Below are 21,862 nucleotides of genomic sequence, written 5' to 3'. Positions count from 1 at the left end.
AACAGACTCTTCCTTGGAGCCTCCAGAAGGCACATGGTCCTCCTGACACCCTTATTTTAGGACTTCTGACCTCCAGAACTATGAGAGAATAAATCAGTGTTTTTTTTAAGCCATTTAATTGTGATAATTTGTCACAGCAGCAATAGGAAGTTAGTACAGTGGGGGAAAAAAAGGAAAAATAGAAAATTGTGATCTTATTGAATTTTATAATGGGGATGATATCAAAATATAAGAATTAGAAGAAACAGAAAGGACAAATATAGTAGTGTGCCTTAACACTTCATATCATTTTAAATATTTTACGAGCATAACAGGTTGTGTGTGCCAGTGGTGCTTAGTAAACACCAGGAAGAATGAATTACCCCCAAGAAAACAGGTTGAAATATAGTTTCTTAAAATTTACTTAAGTCCACAGGTGCTGAGCTCACATAGAACAACAGAGACAGTAGACTTATTATCTCAATTTGGTGACACTTGTATAGGCTCAGACTGAAAGTTAGTGCTCAATCATGTCCATTAGTCCACATGCCCAGGAATCTGTGCCAACAGCAAGAAATATATCCCCCAAAGAAATCATCCTTTCCCCTCTTGCATGGAAAGGAGAGAAGTGATTGAGCATAATGTTGGATTGGTGTCAAGTGCAGGGGTGCATCAGGAAGCCACTGGAACAGGTTGTACAGCAGGTACAAAACCTGCATCTCTTCCTGGCTCCACTTAAGCCTCACAGTCATCATAAGTGCCACGAAATAACTTTTACTGCAAGACAGAGATTTACAGGATGCAAACTGTCCCCAAGTCACAGGCAAAGGCTCACAGAATATTCCAGCATAAAAGATGAGCCTTTTCAGAAATCACTCTTTATCCTCATCCCCTCCCCCTAATCCCCACATTCTAATCCTTTCTGGGTTCTTAACTGGCCAGTCGAGAAATCCGTTATCATTTCCTTGATTCCTTCTGCTTTTATCTTTAGTGCAAAGCAAATAATTCTCAACTCCCCTGGCCATTTTGAGTCTGTAGATTCCTTTTGATCATTTTCCTTCTTTCAAACCTCTAGTACCCACTTCACTGTGAAAAACACTAGGACTCCAGACCTAAGTCCCTGAGACAGGGATACTCCTGGAGCATCCCTGGCCTCATGTATCACAGAAAGTGACATCCTCCTCTTCACCATCAACTTGTCTTCTTTGTAGCTAGCATGTTCTTACAGTCGCTTTTACTGTCACTCAGCCTTCTCTCCTCTCCTCAGTGCCTTTCTACAGAATCACTCTGTCTTTGATGTAATGGTCCAACCCAAAGTCTTGCTCACTTCCCGCCATACCCAAGAAAGTCACATGACTGCCATGTGTCCTGGACAGAGAGATGGAGTCTTGCAAGGATCACTGGAAAGGCTCTCCAAATCGACTCACAGTAACATATCCTCTTTGGTTATCTCAGTTGTTCCAAGCTTCTTTTTAACCAGCAACTCTCAGTATTGTTTGGCTAGGCAGTTGATATATATAAGCTAATGGAGGCAAATCTGGTCACCGAGGGTGGCCCCATTCTTACAAGTCTGTATACCCCATCTAAGTGTTCCAGTAAACACCATGAACTCAATTATTCACGTTTCCATTTATTCAGTACACGTGTAGTCGAGGTCCTGCAATGTATTAATCTCCTGATGGAACTATTAACATTGCGTGTTTACCCCCATTACTGCTGAAGAAGTAACAAGTCTGTGTGGGTCAAAGACACCAATACCATCACGTCCTTTTGTACATCCCGGCTCGCTCATGTCCTTCCCTCTGCCTGGAATTTATTTTCACCACCCAAGAACTCTAACTTATTCTTCTCAGATTCCCATGCTGAGAGTCCATTAACCTTCTCCACACTCCACCAACCTTGGTTCCACACAGACTGCCTCATACTAGAGGTAGCTGTGTTTGCATGCACCCACCCCTCTAAGCCATAAGCTCCTTGAGGATAAGGACTATATTGGATTAAATGTTGGATTTCCAGTAATTGGCACAGTGCTTGATACACCATGCCCTGATACACAGAGGCTCCATAAATATTTGCTAAACTTTTAGTATATATATATATATATATATATATATATATATATATATATATATATATATATTCTGTGATATATATGTGTATATATATATATACACATACATATATCCTGTGATTTTATATATATATATATATATATATATATATATTCTGTAACTTATTAGTTATATGCCCTTGGGTTCTCTGGGCTTCAGATTCTAAGAGAAATAATGGTACCTCTCCATAGGACTTTGGAGAATATGATTAAGGTGATGCACACAAAATGCTCTGAAAACCTCCTGACACATGTAATCTCTCAATAAATATAATAATAACGCAATTATCTCTTTTTATGCCAATATACTGTATTCTCTTAACCCTAGGCTCCTTATTAAAAGTTAAAAATAAACAAGGTCCTTGCCCTGAAGGAGTGTAGGGTCTGTTTCTGCATGTTTGCTATGTTTCCTATTATACAACTAAAAGAGGTATTCTCAAAACAAAATATCAGAATATCACAGGTGGACAGCTCTTTCTGACTTTGTTTCAGTGGGACTGGCAGATGGCGGCTTGAAACCATGATGACAGAGAAAGGGTGAAGGGACACACTTCTGACCACTGGAGACTCAGAACAAGGTTGTGGCAGCCCAATGTGTCGCCTTAGGATTTCTGAGCTCTGGGTACAAAGCAAGTGGTTTTCATACTAGAGGAAAAGCAAGTCCTGCTCTTATTTGTAGTTTCCTGTGACAACTGCCCTTTGCCTGCTCGTTCTCCTGGCCACAAGTTTAGCAGACCTTGACTGTAGAAATGCAAGCATCCCATCCTATGTCTGCCTATATGATTATAGGAGTACTGGGAGATAATAGGAGTCTCAGAGCTGCGAGGGACTGTATGAAACTCTGCTTGGAACCATCCAGAGACTTTGCTGCTGACATGGCAGGCAGGCTGGGCTTATGCTGCCTCCAACCTGCCCCCTTGTCTGCCCACCATTGTCAGCACCTGAGCCCATGGGCCCATCCCACTGACCCCGCACAGACCTGACCTGCCCACGACCCTCAAACGATGCCTAGAATAAGGTGCAGAGTGCCTTTTCAGTTGACAGCAGATGGAGATAGCGGAGGCAGGGTCAGAGAGGGCAGAGAGGAAGGAGTACAGTGGGATAGGAAGAGGAGAGGGGAGGAAAACCTGATGGAAGGTGACAGAGGGTACTTCTGAGAGAAATCTCCCCCATCAGCTCTTATTCCATGGAGACTTTCCATTTAGTCAAAACAGAAATTTGGTTCCAAGGGAGTGAAGGAAACTTGTGGTGGTCAAAGGGACAAAAAAAGAAAGGAAGTTACTTTCCCATAGCTCTCTCTCCTCTTTCTCTCCCCCACCACTAGCGGATAAAATTTCATTCCAAGTGCTTCTCAGTATGAACCAGGCTGATGACCCTGATGACTATCTGATGCTTCCAAAGGAAACGCTCCCTGCCTGTGTGAAGCCATTAACATCAAGCATCAAGGTCACTCTGCCTGCACTCTGCTCTCATACACCTGGCCGAGAGCATGGCTTCATGGCCCAGAGCATCCTGCTACGGGTTATTCACTGCACCCAGGGGAGAGCAGCGGAGTGAACCTGCAGCAGGAGGGCTCTGGGTTAGAGAAGAGGACACAGCTCCAGCCAGAAGGGTTAGAAAACCCTGTAGCCTTCCTGCTCCAGGAGACGGAAGGTGTAGGAGGAATCATTCACACCTGCAATTGAGTCTTGGCTCAACAAGTAGAGTCTCCCTCTGTGTTCTCAGTTTCTATAGCTGTAAAAGAGAGATAATCATCCAACATGGAAAGAGTTGTTGGTAGCAGTAATTCCAGTTAAATACAGAGGATTGGATATGTGTGTTTACCTTCAAAACCTCACCAAAATGAGAATAAAGGCGAAAAGGAATGGAAGAAGCAATCACAGAAGATGAAAGGCATCAAGTAGATGTTCATAGATGGAAAACCAATGGAGGAAGAAAAACTAACACAGCAGAAGGGCACACAGCTGGGGGTGGGGAGAACAATGACAGGCAAATCCATGTGGCCCCCCAGGAGACCAGAATGGCTCTGAAATGAGAGTACCAGGTACTATGGAAGGAAAAGTGGAGCATGGAGCTGAAAAGGCAGCAGCTGCTCAGAGTCCCTAAAAAGTGAATAAACCCCATGTTCCCGCCTCCACCCCACACAGCGAGGCAAGTGCTTCTACAAAGAGGAAGAGACAGAGGTGTAGAGATAGAGCAGAATTCTTCATATGCCCCAGCTTTCACCAACACCAGTCCCTTTCCCTCTAGAGCTCTGGATTGCTGGAAGCCAGTTATTCAACCCCCAGGCAAGAGGTTGGAGAATTCCCCAGAAAAATGGATGGACCCTGCAGATGTTGGCATTTGGGGGTCCACCAGTGAAAATTCCAGCTCACAGCTTAATCACCCCAGACTCCAGGACCCAGTGAGGTAAAGCCCAACAATCAAAAAGGGTTGCCTCAAAACACAAATTCCAACCAATTTCTCTTACATCGTAAAGTATAATAATGTACATTAAAAGAGCATATATCATATCCATAAAGAGTTAAAATAATCCTATTGAAAACACCCGCATGTACCATTTGCCATAGGAAATAGAACCTCACCAATAACTTTGAACCCCAGATGTGTTCCTGCCCTCTTGTATCTTTCTCCATCTCAAAGTAACCACTATGCTGAGTTTTGTTCTAATCATTTATTTTTGTTTTTCTTTGTAATTTTACCACACATGTATATATCTCTAAACGATATATTGCTTAGTTCTGCCCGCCTTTGAACTTTACATAAACAGTGTCATACTGCATTTATTCTATGATTTGTTTGTTTGCCCAAAATTATGCTTTGGGGGTTCATCCACATTGAAATGTGCCTGCAGATTTATTCTTTTCATTGATGTATAGAAGTACATTTAAGAAAACCTTGTAATTTATGTATTCCTTCTCTTTTGAGTGGATTTCTGGTTGTTTCTAGGCTGGTATTATTGTGAACAGTGACGCTCTGGACGATTTCGTACAAGACACCTATTGTGCCTGTGCTGTTCTTTAGAGTGTATGTGTCATAGAGGCAGACTTGCCAGGGCATAAACTTTACTCATGCTCAACTTTACTAGACTATGTAAAAGAATTCTCATAGTGGATTTGACCAATTTACATTCTACCATCTGTATGAGGATTCCCTGAACTCCAAATTCTCACCAATGCTTGGCATTGACCATTTAATTTTTGCCTCTCTAGGTGACGTGAAATAGGTTATTTTGGTTTTATGTTGCATTCTTTGATTACTAATGAGGTTGCACATTAGTTTAGATTCTTTTTAAGTCATAAACACATCCGTTTAGTAAAATGCTCATTCATTTCATTTGCTCATTTTTAAAAGTAGATTTCTTAGAGTTTTTATATATTCTAAATAGGAATTTTTTGCTGGTTACATGCATTGAAGACATATTCTTGCATTTATTGACTTATCTATTTGGTGAATTTTGAGAAATACAAGTTCTATGGTCAATGTTATCGTGCTTTTCCTTTATAGATGGTGTTTCTGTCTTCTGGAAAAAAAGTGATACAGGAGAATATCTTTGTGACCTCAGAGCAGAGAATAATTTGTTAAAGTTTTAAAGCTTTGCACCTCACATTTTAGTTCTAGCTTCAACTAGAATTGGTTTTAAGATATATTGTCAGGTTGTTGTCTATTTTTGATAACTGCCACATGAAAAATGATGTTTAGAACCACTCTGTGAAAAGTTTATCCTTTCCTAATAACCTGCGTCTGTCATGCACTGGCTAACAATAATGCATGTGATGCATTTAGAAGAGTGTTTGGTACATGTGGAGCACACTATAAAAGATGTTTGTGAATTCACTTAATCCTTACAGCAACACTTTGAAGTAGGTATTATTGTTACTCTTATTGTTGCTCTCAGCCTTCTGAAGCACAAGAAGGTTAAGTAATTTGTTCAAGGTTACATACTTAATAAGCAGTAACCCTGGCTACAGACCTGACAACCTTAATTTCTATGCCTGCACTATCCAATCCAGTGGCCATTAGTCACATGTGGTCACTGAGCACTTGAAATGAGACTAGTGTGACAGAGGATTTGAAATAGGGTCTACTTAAATGTAAAATTGATACTGGATTTCAAAACATTAGTCCAAAACATAATGTTAAATATCTCAAATTAATAATTTTATATTGATTACACATCAAAATGATACTTTTGTTATAGTGGGTTAAATAAAACATATTATTAAATTTAATTGTATCTGCTTTTTAAAATGTCCATTAATGTGACTACCAGAAAACTTTAAATTACATATGTGGCTTGTATTACATTTCTACGTGGACAACACTGCTCTATACTCTACTGATTCTCCTGGTTTTCCTATATGTGTGGGTTTATTTGAGGGCTTATTAATCTATTTAAGTAATTAAGATAGTATGTTGTTAATTCAGGGTTAAAAAGGCAAATCAATGGCAAAGATTTTTGGTGATATAGGAAGAGCAACTTTTATCACCTGATTCATGTTCATCTGAAGTGTCTTAAACCTCCTTGGATCTTTGCTATTCCATATAAGTTTCCAAATCAGCTTGTTGAGTTCCACTAAAAACACTTTTGGATTATTTTTTGGAATTATATTAAGTAAATCAATCGATTTGGGGAGAATTGACATTGTCACAATACTGAGTCTCCTTATCCATGAATATGTACGCCATTTCATTTATTCTTGTTTTAACAGGTTTCAAAAAATTTTAAGTATGCTCTCCATAATGACTTACACAATTTTTTGTTAGATTTATTCCTAGGCAACTTATATGTTTAATTGTCAGTATATATTGTATATCATTCGTAACTGTATTTTCTAATTATTTATTGCTGTTATATAAAAATATGCTTGATTTTGTGTATTGATATTATATTTAGCAACCTTACTAAATTCTTAGATAAATTCTAAGAATTTGTCTGAAGATTCTTTGAGGTTGTCTGCTCACTGGTCAGTCTACTCAAGTGGTAGTATTTCAGTTGCAGGAAAAGAAGTCCCTATCAGCCTCATCCTTAAATAAAAGTAGAGAGCAAAGAAGCACAAGACATTTAAAGCAAGCCTGTAAATAAAAGACAGAGACTAAATCAAACAACACAAAATGAAACTTAGAGGACACAAAATACAGGAAAGGAACAATAGAAAACAAACAAAAATAGTATTCCCAGAAAGAAATTTTTTTTCTGTTACATTCATGAAATAATGAAAACATATTTCTATTATTAAAAATCGAAGAACAAAAACAGATATTGGATATTGAAGATATAATAAATAGCTAAATATAAAATTAAGTAGGAAGGTTGAAAAAATTTTAAAGACAAGGAAATTCCCTAGAAACTACACAAAAATAAATAAGAGAGAGAGAAGGACAAATAGAAAAAAGATAAGCTTATTAGATAACCAGCCTGCAAGGTTCATCATCATTAGCTAATAAAAGAGGAGCCATTATAAATAAAAGCAGAGGAAAGGAGAGGAGAGACTCATCAAGAGATAGTACAAGGAAATTTTCCAAATTTGGTGGAAATGAGTTTTCAGAATGAAAGGGCCCATCAAATACTCAGTACAAGGAACACAAAAAGACTCACTTCAAAATCCATCCGGGTGAAGTTACAGAGTATTAGGAAGAAGATACTAAACATTCTGTGGACTTAAATGTCACATAACAAGGCTGAGAATAAGAATGACCTCACCATTCTCAACAACAACACTTAACCCTAGAAGACAATGGAGCAATACTTCAAATTTCTGAGTAAGTTATGTCCAACCTTGAATCATATATCTAGTTGGACATTTTTAGATAAACAAGATCTTAAACATTTTAACTTCCATTCATCCATCCATTTTTAAGTTGTTACTAGATGATCAAAAAATAAGGAAGTAAACTAACAAAGAGGAGGACATTTAATCCAGGAAATGGGAAAATATCATAGAAGAGTCATGAAGAGAAACAGTCCCAGGAAGAAGGGGAAAGGAAGTCCCAGAGTGACAGCTCTACAGCAGGCCCAGCTGAGACTGGGACAGGAAATAGAAAAAAAAAAAAAAAAAGCATGAGAAATGGTTATATACTCTGGGAAACAAAAAGATATGCAAGGAGCCATAGTACTTAGATCATCAATGAATGGTATTTATATAGTCATATTAATGTAAACACTGGTCATAATTCAATAAAAAATAATTATAAGTAAGATGGTAGAACAGGTGGGGTGGGATCCAGCATAATAGGCTTTTAATAAATAATGCCTGAAATTGACAAATTGAAGATATTTAGAACAATGGAGAGATACTGCCAAGAATTAAACTTGCTTGCCTCTGGGATGTGCAATGACGGTGGTCAAGGAGACAATAGGGGATTATTGTTTGATTATACCATGTTGTGCTATTTGACCTCTAAAACTGTATGTATGTGTTAATTTAATGGAAATTAAAATTAATCTTTATTTTTTAAAAAGATATAGAACCTGTTACATCAATGGTGCTCAAAAATACAACTGTCTATTCTTCTTAAAATGCTGACATACATCTGAAATGTGTTCATCGTTTAGCTTTCGTTCTCGCAAAAAGTAGGGTCTGAGACAAGGGCTTGCATGCAAATGGTTTATCTGAGGGAATGATCCCCAGAGTTCAGAAGAGGAGGACCTAGAAGAATGAAATAGGAAAAGAGGAACAACTAAATCAAACATGTGTTATTGAGCTGTTTATGTGTCCGTGGGCAATAGGAAGGCAGTCCTGCTGAAGATCCTCTGAAGAACTATGTGTGTCATAATTGAAACTGCAAAAGAGAAGTATTTGACCCCCAGCTCTGGTCCCCTGTTTGTCAAGTTTGCCCCACAGAGTGTTAACTCCCTAACACTTCGCCCCCTTCCCACGCTATAGCAGGAAGCCCAGGGCAGAAGGCAGCAGATAAGTGATGCAGCTGGGGTGAAGCATGGTCAGGCCATACCTGCATAGCTATTGGCTGAAGCAACAGCCAAAGGAGGAATATAGGCTGAGAGGATGTAAGCTGGGGGATAAAAGATGACCAACATGTATGGTTAAATGAATACACACGTATGGTTAAATGAATACACACATGTATATTCCAAGCTACCTCTTGTTTACCCTCCATAGTCCCACTTTCCCCTATACTCCCCAAATCCAAAAATGCCTTTGGTGGGGAAATGGGGGGGGGGAGAATAAATTTGGAATTGGGAATTAACAGATACATACTACTATAGATAAAATAAACAACAGGACCTACTGCATAGTACAGGGAACTCTATTCAATATCTTGTAATAACCTATAATGGAAAATAATCTGAAAAAGTATATATATATATTATATATATAGTAAATCAACTACACTTCAATAAAAAAAATTAAAATTAAAAAAAATCTTTGGTGAACATATATCTTTCCTATCCTACTTTGTGCCAGTTAAGCTCTGTCCTTACATGACCGCTCATCTCTAATGCTGTCTGCATCAAGGGCTATATTTCAGGTGGCAGGGGCCACATCAACGTTTGTTCTCTGGTCTGGCACCCACCATGACTCTGTAGGATGATATTATTCAACAAAGGCTTTGTGCTGGGGACATGGAGGAGGTGATGGTGACCCAGACTGGGGCGCAGTAATCTGCTAGGCGATCCTCTTTGACACTGCTTCATCCATTCTGATGTGTAGATATAAACAAGCCTCTCTCTGCATCATCATTTTCTACCAGTCATCCCTGAAAAACTGCTTGGAGGGAGGAGACTTACCACCATTTGTTGATCTCAATTGTCCAGACTCTCCCTGTCCCTGGGACCACAAATAGTAGACTTGGCTGTAAAAAGTGTCTTATAGGAATCAAAACTCTTACGCAATGCTGAGGTTCTCAGGGAAGCATTGATGGGAAGACTGTGGTAGTCTACTTCTCTCCGTCTTGTAGTCATGTGTACAGAGAAGGCTCCAAATAAATATTTGATTAGAAACTGAAAGAATGAAGTCATCAATCTCCTTCTCTCTCACAGGAAAAAGTGTTGATCAGATTATAAACTCTTTAAAGGCAAGGATGACTAATAGGGCTTTAGGGGTAGAGAATTTGAAGGAGTATCTAATCCAGTGGTTCTCAAAGGGTAGTGCTTGGACCAGCAGCAACAACATCAGTAGAAATGTTTAGAAATGCAGAGTCTTGGGTCCCATCCACATTTACTGAATCATAACTCTGTGGGTAGAACCCAGTAATCTGAATTTTAACAAGCCCTCCAAATGGTTCTGATACACGTTCAAGTTTGAGAACCACTGGTCTAAAGTTATCTGGCCTGCTTTTTTTGTAGATGAGGAAACTGAGGACAGAAGTGAGAGGCAACACAGCCAAAGCCACAGAGCCAGGAAACAATGGGTCTAAGAAGTAAAGCACAATTTTGTGACTTCATCTTATGACCCAGTCTTCTGTCTACTCTTCCATGCCAACACGCTTTCACCTTCCTCCATGTTCCTAGAACAATGAACTTTTACGTAACTTATTAGGTCAATGTGTTGGTGAAGGTAGTTAACAAACCAAGGTCATAAATCTGATCCTCAGCTGGAACCATTTTCATTTTTCCTTCCATGACTACAAACTGTAATCCTACTCCAGTAAACCATCTCACAAATGCATTCCTTTTGTCCTTAGGAGAAATAAGTATAAAAGTATGAAAGGCTTAGTGAAAATTCCATCATCTCTATTAGGGAAATAATATAAAACACATCCTGTATGTTGGTCCTGTGACAACATCTTCGTATAGGAACAGCCACATTGTACATTCCCTGCACATAGAGCAGTGTGTGTATTCAGCCAGAACGTCACACCAGTAAACCAGTTCTGGTGCCCTCAGCCAGAAATGTTTCAACCATCAACAGCCTACCTCCTACTCATGCTTTAAGCCAGAGGTTCCTAAACTCTGAGGTTTCATGGATCAGTAATATTTCCAAAAATTTTGAAAGGCCGATATGTGATCAGCCCCTTTTATTTTATCAAATAAAGACATAGACACAAAAACCACAATTACACCCGCTTCTGTCATCGCCATCTAATGTCACCATCATTTTGTATAAGTAACCAAAAGGGTACAGCATCTCAAAATAAAGACAATATTTTCCCCCAGATCTGAATTCATACAATCATACTACATTGCCCACATTTTTCTCATTTCTCTTGGGACCTCTATAATATTAGCATGGGGTGGCATGGATCTGCAGATCAGGGTTTGGGAACCACCTTTCCTTTAAGCCAAATCATCTTTGGCACAGCCTGGCTTAGGTGTCTCTCTGGATTCCCACAGCACCCTGTGACTATTTCAGTGAGTGTACTTTTTATATTCATTTATAGTTATCTGCTTATGAGTATATTTCTCCTACTCTAGTGTAAATTCTAAAAAACAAGAATTAAGACTATTTAAATATTTGATTTTGCTCTTTAGCACTTGTCTGGCACGTGAGAGCCAGGCAATAAGTAACTGTGGAAGGAAGGAAGGATAGAAGGAAAGAAGAAAGGAGGGAAGGAAGGAAGGAGGGAAAGAAGGAAGGAAGGAAAGAAGGAAGGGAGGGAGGGAGGGAGGAAAAGAGGAAGAGCTGGATTTCGCCACAAAATCTCTCTAATAACCCCCATTCTGGCCAAGGAAGTAGTATCTAGAACCAAGTAAGCCCACACTTGACTTGCAATCTTGCCAAATATCAGGTATAACTTCCCTCTGGCTGCTTATTCTCTAAAAACAGCCTGATATCAGAGCCTTGGCTTCCAAGAGGAAAATGGGGGCAGTAGACAGCTCAGGAGAGGGAAGAGGTTAGGGAGAGGCTTACGGGAGGGGTCTGAAAGGAAGTTGCAATTCATTAGAGTCATGCTCTGTGGAGCTACCAGGCAGGCCAGGGGATGGTTCAGACATTGAGCCCAGAGTTGATGGGATTCCTCATTCACACTGCTCTTAAAGGCCATGTTGACATTAGACAGTTATAGTGTGTCTCTGGAATGGGAACCTCTGGAGAATTTAAGAAGCTGCCATGTTCTCCAAGTTCCTGGTTGATGTACCATGATGCAATGGGGCTTGATATTTCAGAAAGGTCCAAAGACAGGGCAAAACCACCTCTGTGCCAGGAGAGGAGACAGGAGGAAGAAGAGGTGGGCCACACGATAACCCCCAGAAGGCAAGGTTGTTTTTAGGTTCCCATAATCACAGGCAAGAGGCAGAAAGGAGCACCTCCCACCAAAACCCCTCGAGGAGGGGGCCAATGACAACATCTTTAACCCACCTACTTCTTTGTCCTAGTGTCCACGGACGCGTCATGGAAGACAGACCAATGCCCTCATGTCTGCAGCCCTGGGACTTTCCTAAAGGGAGAGAGAATTCCTGTCTGGGGAATTTTTAAAGTCTTTGTGTTGCATGTCTTCCCTCAGCCCAGCTTCCAAGCTGGAGTAGAAGCTGAATGGGTGTCAGAACTTGCTGAAAATAAGAGACTGGATTCAGTGACTCCTAAAGGGTCTCATCAGCAGAGGGGCTCAGAAAAGGAGAAGAAAAACAGAAACAAAGGAGGCCAAATATACAGGAGGCAGTGAGTGGCAGAAGCCAGGAGTGGAGTTTAGAGCTGATCTGAAAGTTCATGCAGTTTGAACAAAGTTTGAACAAAGTAGGAAGTGATTAACCAACCCCGGTGATACACTCAAGTACGAAGCAAAGGTTTATGGATTTCCTACCACCTACCAGGCGTTATGCTGAGCCCCTCCCTCAAGGAGTTTACAGTCTGTTAGGGGAGAGAGACACATAAATAGACACCTATAGCAACAATTCTATCAAATGTTCACAGAGGACCTGCTGATGCCAGGCTGGCTTCTCAGCGCTATGCGTTTACTCCTCCCAACAGCAGAAGAAGTAGGTCCTATTATTAGTATCACCCTCATTCTACAAACAGGAAATGGAAGCACAGGAAGTTGAAGTAACATGCTCTGTAGCATCCAGATAGGAGTGATGGAGCTGGAGTTGAAAGCTGTGTTCTTATAATATTATGCTGAGAGGCAGTGCTACCACAGTGGCCAATTTCACAAAGAAAAGCGGGAATAGGGCAGTAAGAGTTCAAAGGAGGAGGCTCAGAAGCCCTTACCTCATATCAAGGCTGAGTTCTGAAGAGCAGTGGACAAATACTAAGAGAAGACTGTTAGTCTTAAGCTGACTTAGGGAGGGAAAAAAGGAATCAAGAAATTTAAACTAAAGTATAGAAATGAAACAGAAGTTAAGATTTGGAATTTAAAAACCAGGAAGATACAAAAATTCAGACTAACTGGCCAACATTCATTGACCTTGCCTGTCTTCCCAAGGGCCCCACCAACATTAGCATCCCTGCTTTTCCAGCCCCTGCCCCAAACAAAAAGGGTTACCTGCAATACATCTCTTCAGTTCCCACCTCAAGCTTGCTTTGGTTTGGACATAAACGAAGAAGGGGCTTAAAAACGAATAAGTAAATAAAACAGGAGATGGTCAAAAGACGTTGGGAACCGGAGCTACCAAAAAAGTAGTATTTATGTCAAACATTTGAAAAGTGAGGCTGGTAGGAACAGAAAAGCCAAAAAAAGAAAATAAGTTGGACATTTGTTTAGGTTAGTGCTGTTCAGTAGACCTCTCTAAAATGACTGACGTGTTCTATCTCTGTGCTAATACAGCAGCTACTAGTCACGTGTGGCTATTTAATTTTTTTAATTTAAATTACATTTTAAATTCAGTTCCTTAGTTACAGTGGCTACATTTCAAGTACTCATTAGCCACATGAGGCTAGTGGTTACCAGATTGGACCTCATGGTTGTAGATTATAAAAGTTTGTTGAGACTTAGTACAATAGGAGGAAAGTTTGGACGTCCAAATTTGGGATGCAGTTTGATAGCTCTATGATACATGGGCTTCCTTTAGGAGAGATAACATTTTTTCTAATTAAAAAAAAAAAAGCCATAGTGGAAGTGAGAAAGTTATGTGGATAAGTAGTCGCTTGAGAGGTGTACATTAGATATTTCTTATTTGATGAGGAGACTACACTGTGAGTTAGGAAACCTAACTCCTAGTTTCTCATCCTCAGCCTGACATGTGCTTGGTGTGTGAGCTCACACAAACCAGTTCTCCTCTCTGATCTCCTGGCTTTTCTCTAATGAAGATTTGGTCATGATCATGGATGACAAATAGGAAAACAGAAAGCACATACACCACCACTCCCCATACCCGTTCCCACTGCAGACACAGGTAATTAAGTTCAACACTCTTTTCCGTTGAGCTGAGGTCAGCCCTGGGCTTCTTACAATTTAGCACAACAAAGCAGCCACCAACGCTTAATCAGAATTGTCACAGAAAATGAAATCTCTTTCCTACCTCGGTTTGGGCTAATTATTAAATCAATTTGTGATTGTTTGATAACTCAGATGACCAAAAAAAAGAATAAAGAGAATGAAATAACACTGAAAAGACCCTTATCTGGACAATTGTCTTCAAGACCATCGGCCACAACCAACCAACTGCCTTTCTGAGGAATCAGGTTGCTTGTCGTGTTGTTTAGAAACACTTTGACGGTATTCAGAGGGTCACTCTGCCATGACGGTTAATTTTATGTGTCACCTTGGCTATGCTATGGTGCCCAGTTATTTGGTCAGACACCAGTCAAGATGCTGCTGTGAAGATGTGATGTAATTAACGTGTGAATCAGTACACTTTGAGTAAAGTAGGTTGCCCTCTGTATGTGGGTGGGCCTCAACTAATCAGGTGAAGGCCTTAACAGAAAGGGCAGAAATCTCTGGAAGTGGAAGGAATTCTGCCTCCAGGCTACCTTCAGATTCCAGATAATATTCTTCCCTGGGTCTTCAGTCTGCTGGCTTTCCCTAAAGATTTCAGACTTTCCAGCATTAAGAATCTTTCTCTCTCAATCAATCTCTCTCTCTCTCTCTCTCTCTCTCTCTCTCTCTCTCTCTCTCTCCCTCTCCATATATCTCCAATATATACATATATGTACGTATGTGTGTATGTATTTACAGTTGGCCCTTGCATAACACGGGTTTGAACTGTGCAGATCCACTTACACGCAGATACACAGATATTTTTCACTGTACAGGATCTGCAGTTGTTTGAATCCACAGATGCAGAACGGTAGATGTGGAGCATCTGCATACAGGGAGGGCCAACTACAAGATATATGTGGATTTTTGACTGCGTGGAGGATTGGTACCCTTAACCCCTGTGCTGTTCAAGGGTCAACTGTACACACACACACACACACACACACACACACACACATCCTATTGGTTCTGTTTCTCTGGGGAATACTGATTAAATACACCTGCCAAGAACACAACACAATACATGTATGTACCTACAATCCTATGGGGTACTGAATACCCAACCACTGATATAAAGATGTGCATTTCACACCAAGTAAATGCTGGTGTGTTTGTATGTTTGTGAAGTAGAAGCTTGGGGTGCATCCTAAGCCCTGTTCTCAACTTCGCCTTGGCCTATAAACTTCAGGCTTCATGAGCTGTGGAAAATATTTACCAGTGCCCTTTACGCTCCCTGGATGCGAAAGAGAGGGCAGAAGGAACCCACCCCATCACAAGCCTCCGGTTAACTGCTCAGGGGCAAACAAGGCCTGGGCCCGCACTGAAGATGGGAAATTGTGTCACAACCAGCACGCGCACAAGCACAGAACAGCACCTTCCAGGGGCCAGCTCCTTTGGTTCCTTCTCTTTAACCACTCAACAAACTTCAGGAGTTTGCCGGTGCATAGAAAGAAGTGGAAATGTTTTTCACCCTCAGATGGATTTTATTTGGCCAGCGTGCCTTTTTTTAAAAATTGGGAAATTTCCAATTAAAATTCAGATTCCAGCTTCTTTTGGAAAAAGGAGTATTGAACATATTCTGCACACGTTTTTGTGCGGTCGTAACAAGGTGGAGATAAGTAGATGGGGAAGAAGACTCCAAGTTGGCGAATCCCCACTGTCCCTTGCATCTTTCATCGGGCACGCTTGGTCACCTACTGTATGTCTAGGCCTTTGAGGTGGGCACCTTAGCTCCTCTGTCCTGGGCCAGGACTTCTTGAAGGAAGATCTTGCTTATGCATGTGGGGGTGCCCCACAGGGCTGGGCAGCACCTGGCACATGAAGCTCTCAAGGATCTCTCATTCTGAGTGGCCATAGCACAGGCTCCAATTCACAGGGTCCAGCTGAAGTCACAGTTTGACTTCTATAGTGGCAGTGACAGGCAGCTCCAAGGGAATCATACAGCCCGGGAAGAAGAGCTCAGGGCGAGAGTATCAAGGCTAAGGATGTTGCTTGTGAGATTTTAGACGGCAGCTTGGGCTCACCTGAAGACGGGGCAGGCTGGGTGCTCTGTGCCCCAGCGCGTGTTTAAAGTCGCAGAGGAGAAGCAGAAAATATGCCTAATGTGCTGTCAGCCCCCGGGGACCGCCCCCCAGGCAGGTGAAAGGGAAGGAGCTGGAAACATTAGAGGCGGCTCAGAAGGGAGAAGTAGTCGCTTGAGAGGTGTACGTTAGATATTTCTTATTTGATAAGGAGACTGCGCTGTAGTTAGGAAACCTAACTCCTAGTCTCTCATCCTCAGCCTGACATGTGCTTGGTGTGTGCGCTCACACAAACAAGTTCTGGGCAGAACTTTGCTTCTGGGCAGAAGCAAAACAAATGTTACACACCCCCTATCCCAGCCTTTTGTTATTTGGGGGTTTCCTGCTCCCCGCTTGCCCTTGCGGGAACATTGCTTAAGTGAGTTTCTAGAAGAGGTTTCCGAAGAGTTTCCTTAACACAGTGTCCCTTCCTCAAATGGGCAGTTCCCCCGACTTGTGCCTGCAATCTCATCTCCTCGCCCTTTGCCCTCCCTCCATTTCTGACTACCCTCTCCTCAAGACCCATTTCAAATGCCACCTGCCCACTATGGCACTCTCTGGCCACATACGGTGATTTAAATCGAAATTTCCTGAAATTAAATAAAATTCAAAATTCAGTTCCTCAGTCTCACTAGCCATGTTTCCAGGGCTCCATAGCTACACGTGGCTAGTGGCTACCATACAGAACAGCACAGACACAGAACATTTCCACTCTGGCAAAACATTCTATGGACGGTGCAGTGTTAGAATCTAGAATGGAGCCTGGGGGTCTAGGGGAGCTGGGAAAATAGAAGCTGCTGAGCTTGGGGCTCCTTCGAACAATCCCTGCTCTATTTCTTCTTCTCAGAGATGTGTCTGGGCCTCTTGATCTGGACTGAGAACAGTGTAAATTCCTGGGAGAAAAGCCCAGAACTGTTCTGGCTGCAGCCTGCTCCCATGGGGTGTGGGTTCCAGGAGGGAGGGGGACAGGCAAAGCCAGGAGAGGTTGAAGTGACAGTTAGTGAAAGAATCTCAGACCACCCTTAGCACTGCCCTTGTACTGGCCAGTCTCCCAAACACCCAGGGCTCCTAAAGGGGAGACAGAGAAACCCGAGGCCTCAGGCTCAACCCTCTCCCTAGCTCGGGTCCTGGGCTGGTGCAGGGCTTTCAGAATGTGGAGAGGATGGGGGAGGTGTGGACACAGGCATAGCCACATCTTCCAAATGGTAGGAGGGATCGAGTGTGCGAGCGATGGGCCCTCTGTGACCTGGAATGAAGTCCTGGAGCATGGAAGCTTTCACCTTGGCCTTCTCAGGCAGACAACCTATCTGAGGCCTCGCTGACCTTGAGCCCACTGCTCCAAGCTGACAGTATTGCTCTCAGCTCACACACTGGTGGGTGTTCAACTGCAGTTTTCACCGTGAGTGAGTGAGGAGCACCTCCTTCAACCCAGGACTCTTGGGCCAGGAAGATACGACCCCAAGAACCTGACCCCTCTGGTCCTCCTCCTATTAACACTGTGGCTGCATTAAGGCTCTTACCTCTAACTTTGGCCCCTCCCTCTTTCTTTGCCAAACACTGCAAAGGCTGAGAGAAAATAAGGAAAAGGGAGTGGTGGTTAAAGAGGGCGAGATGGGGAGGTGAGAGGAGAAGGGCGCTGGAAAGAGGAAGGGAAGAAGAGCCCAGAAGCTGCATGAATAATGAAGAGCTGGAGGGAGGCGAGGGAGAGAGCAGGAGACTTGGAACAGAGCCCCCCAAATGCACAGTTGCTGCTGTGTCTGTGCTGCCGGCTGATGGCATCTCTCCCGGCCTCACACCATCTGCTGGGCTGACTCGCCCCCGGTGGCAGCTGGTCCCAGTGTTGACCAAGCAAGGTGGAGGGGAGTGGCAGAGGGGGTAGCTTTCTTTCCTCCCTCAGGCCCTGGAATGCCCATTCCTAGCCCTACCTGCCAGGAGCAGAGGCGCTGAGATGTGGTGGTCTCTAGCTGGGCAGCTGTAGGGACCACTCCTCTGCTCAGCCAACAACTCACTAATCAGGGTTGCTTCTAGAAGATCCTGCCTCAGCAGCAGGCAAGGGAAGGAGGATGATGATGGGGGTCAGGGAGTGCAGTCAGTGTTCTCTGGGGCCCCAGCTCTTTGGTGGTCCATTCAGGGTGAAAGGATGTCCTTGGAGCCCCATACCTGAGCCTCCACAAACCATTCTATGCCACGTATGTTTATTTATATGTCAAAGGTCCTTTTCAAGCCAAGTGTCCCAGCTTCTCCGGTCACTTCCCCATGGTCTATAGCTATCTTTGCCTCTGAGGTCTTTCTGTACTTCTTCAGGGAATCAGGTCATATACAGGAATTATTACTTTCCCAACCTCTTCCAGCTGTAGAATTCGGTTCTGCTCTTTTATGAATAAAGTAACAGAAACCCAGAAAGGGAAAGATGACCAGGTGAATGCCACTTGGCTGGAGGTGTCAGGCCAAGATTGGAACTTTTGGCTTTGGACTCCCAGCCTGACCGTTCCTCCTTTGCTTCTCTGGCCTCCACTAAGTGGAGAGCCAATGAAGTGAATGGTTTTCTCTACACCACACAGTACACCACGTATGATTTCCGAACAAACTTACAGCTCAGTTGTGCTGCCTGGATGGTTCCAAATTGCTCCTGATTTCCCTCTGACTCTTTTTTTTTTTTTTTTTTTTTTTAGTTCTTAAAACTACAGGCCATCTGCCATCCCTGTGGGAGGAAGGAGATGGCCGGAGGGTCATTAACAGATCCTACGTGACGCCTGGGCCATAGCGCTCAATTCTGCCAAGCAGCCTCAACCGTCCAATCCTAGAAAATGCCCGCAAGAGTCCAGCTCTTTTTTCCCTGGGGGCTTTCTGTTTCTGCTCAGAAGAAAATTGGTTTAGGGGAGCAGATGCAAAGTGCACGCAGCGAGGAGCAAGGGGTCAGGATGTGGGATTAAGAGAGATGGGAGGCCTTGACGAGAATCCCACAGCAGCTTTTTCCTTGGGAAAGTCTGGATTTTGCATGGATTTCTAATCCTTGCTGACTCAGAAGAAAGCTCGGACGTCATATTGCCACATTAAGGTGCTTTGCGTTGCCTCACACAGCCACGGGCTCCTGAGTAGAGCTATTCCTTTGACTTGACATAAACAATCCAGGTTTGCAATAATGTAGTTATGATGTAACCCAGACTTATTTGGCTTAATTTACACATGAGCACCGTGGGAAATGAATGGGTGTCGCTGTAACTGAAAGAGGCAGCTGTTGGTAAGAATTGTTAGCACAGATTTCTACAAACTCACAAAGGGTATATTTGGTTTGCTATAGAAGATAAGTCAACTTGGTAATGCTGATGATAGACTTGGGAACCCCCTGGAGGTGACAGGAAGCCACAAAGCTCATGGCGTTACAAAGGCAATTACTAGTTTTATCGTCTCGCTAGGTAGGGTCCCTTGGCCTCTGGAGCCAGACTGCCTGGGACTGAATAAGGGCTCCTCACTTTCCAGCAGTAGGAGCCCAGGCAAGTTACTTAACCTCCTGGTGCCTCAGTTTCCTATTTTATAAAACGAGCATATCTATTTACAATAGCCAGGACATGGAAGCAACCTAAGTGTCCATCATCAGATGAATGGATAAAGAAGATGTGGCACATATATACAATGGGATATTACTCAGCCATGAAAAGAAACGAAATTGAGCTATTTGTAATGAGGTGGATGGACACAGAGTCTGTCATACAGAGTGAAGTAAGTCAGAAAGAGAAAGACAAATACCATATGTTAACACATATATATGGAATCTAAGGAAAAACAAATGTCATGAAGAACCTAGGGGTAAGACAGGAATAAAGACAGACCTACTAGAGAATGGACTTGAGGATATGGGGAAGAGGAAGGGGAAGCTGGGGCGAAGTGAGAGAGTGGCATGGACATATATACACTCCCAAATGTAAGGTAGATAGCTAATGGGAAGCAGCCGCATAGCACAGGGAGATCAGCTCGGTGCTTTGTGTCCACCCAGAGGGGTGGGATAGGGAGGCTGGGAGGGAGACACAAGAGGGAGGGGGTATGGGGATATGTGTATACGTATAGCTGATTCACTTTGTTACACAGCAGAAGCTAACACACCATTGTAAAGCAATTATACTCCAATAAAGATGTTAAAAAATAAAATAAAATGAGCATAATTACAGTCCGTGTATCATAGGGTTATACGTCAGTTATCACATCTGTTGCCGACTTTGACTAAATACCACTTCCTGGAGTGGGTCCCTCCCTTCCTATTACCCTCCCCCCACGAGGGATCATCTTGCTCTCCCCTGTGTGTGGAAGCCTGGAACACCTATTTCACTCTCCAGAGTCTAGATTCCTTCCTCTGAAGGCCCAGCTCCAGACAGGAACCGCAATGCAAAAAGCTCAATGGCCAGGACGGCTGGCAGTAAGTAGGGCAGTAAAGATTCATATCTATAGCCTCTCATAGAAAAGGAAAGGCTCCCAAATTTCAAGATGCCGCGTGAAAAAGTCACGTGACTGGAAAGGATCTGTGGCCGATTGAAGCTGGCCTCCATTGAGAAGGAAGTCTCCTTCCCCTCTCTTTGAATCTGGACTGGCCTGATGACCTTCTTGGCAACAGAATGTGGCAGAAGGGACAACCCAGGGCTTCAGAAGTTAGGTCTTGAGATGCCCCAGAGCTTTTTCCTGGGTTTCTTGGTACACTCCCTCTCAGAGCTCTGAGCCACAATGGAAGAAGTTTGGTTGCCCTGCTGCACAGGCCACTTTGTGAGGCCTGGGACTACATGGAAAGGAAAAGTATGCTAGCTGAGCCCTGCCTTCCAGTTACCCCCGCCATGGCATCGGACATGACAGCGGAGCTGTCCTAGACCCCAACACCAGTCCACCTGCCAGCTGTAAATCACTGAGTGAAGCTAGCTGCCACCATGTGGAGCAAAAGAATCACCCAGCTGAGCCCTGCCCAAATTCCTGACCCATGAGATCATGAAATATAAGAAAAATATAACAAGATTCTTGAGAACCACCTAACTCAGGATAGTTTATTTCACAGCAATAAACAATAGTGTCCATACCAGATATAAGTATAGCCACGAGCAGCAAAGTCAGACATGTCTGAAACATCCCATGAGTTAGTTGAGAGGACTTTTTAAAATCTGCTGTGACTGCCCTTTATTGGGGGGAAGCCACTCTTCCCTCATTCTCTAACAATGCTGCCCAGCATTACAACTTGTGGCAGAAATAAATGGTTAGACGTTCAGCAAACCTATTTTCTTTCCTGCTGGGATCACAGCCAACCTGCATGTCCCATACAATATTCCAGTCCATGCATGTGGCTGAGTTCTGGGCCAATGAAATGTGAGCTTGGCCCATAAGAGAACCTCCTGCACTCTGGTGCAGGAAGAGACAGTTTCTCTTC

The sequence above is a fragment of the Phocoena phocoena genome, chromosome 7 (assembly GCF_963924675.1).
Source record: "Phocoena phocoena chromosome 7, mPhoPho1.1, whole genome shotgun sequence".
Taxonomy (NCBI): domain Eukaryota; kingdom Metazoa; phylum Chordata; class Mammalia; order Artiodactyla; family Phocoenidae; genus Phocoena; species Phocoena phocoena.
The sequence above is the reverse complement of the archived record's forward strand: the minus strand, read 5'-3'. Positions refer to the sequence as shown.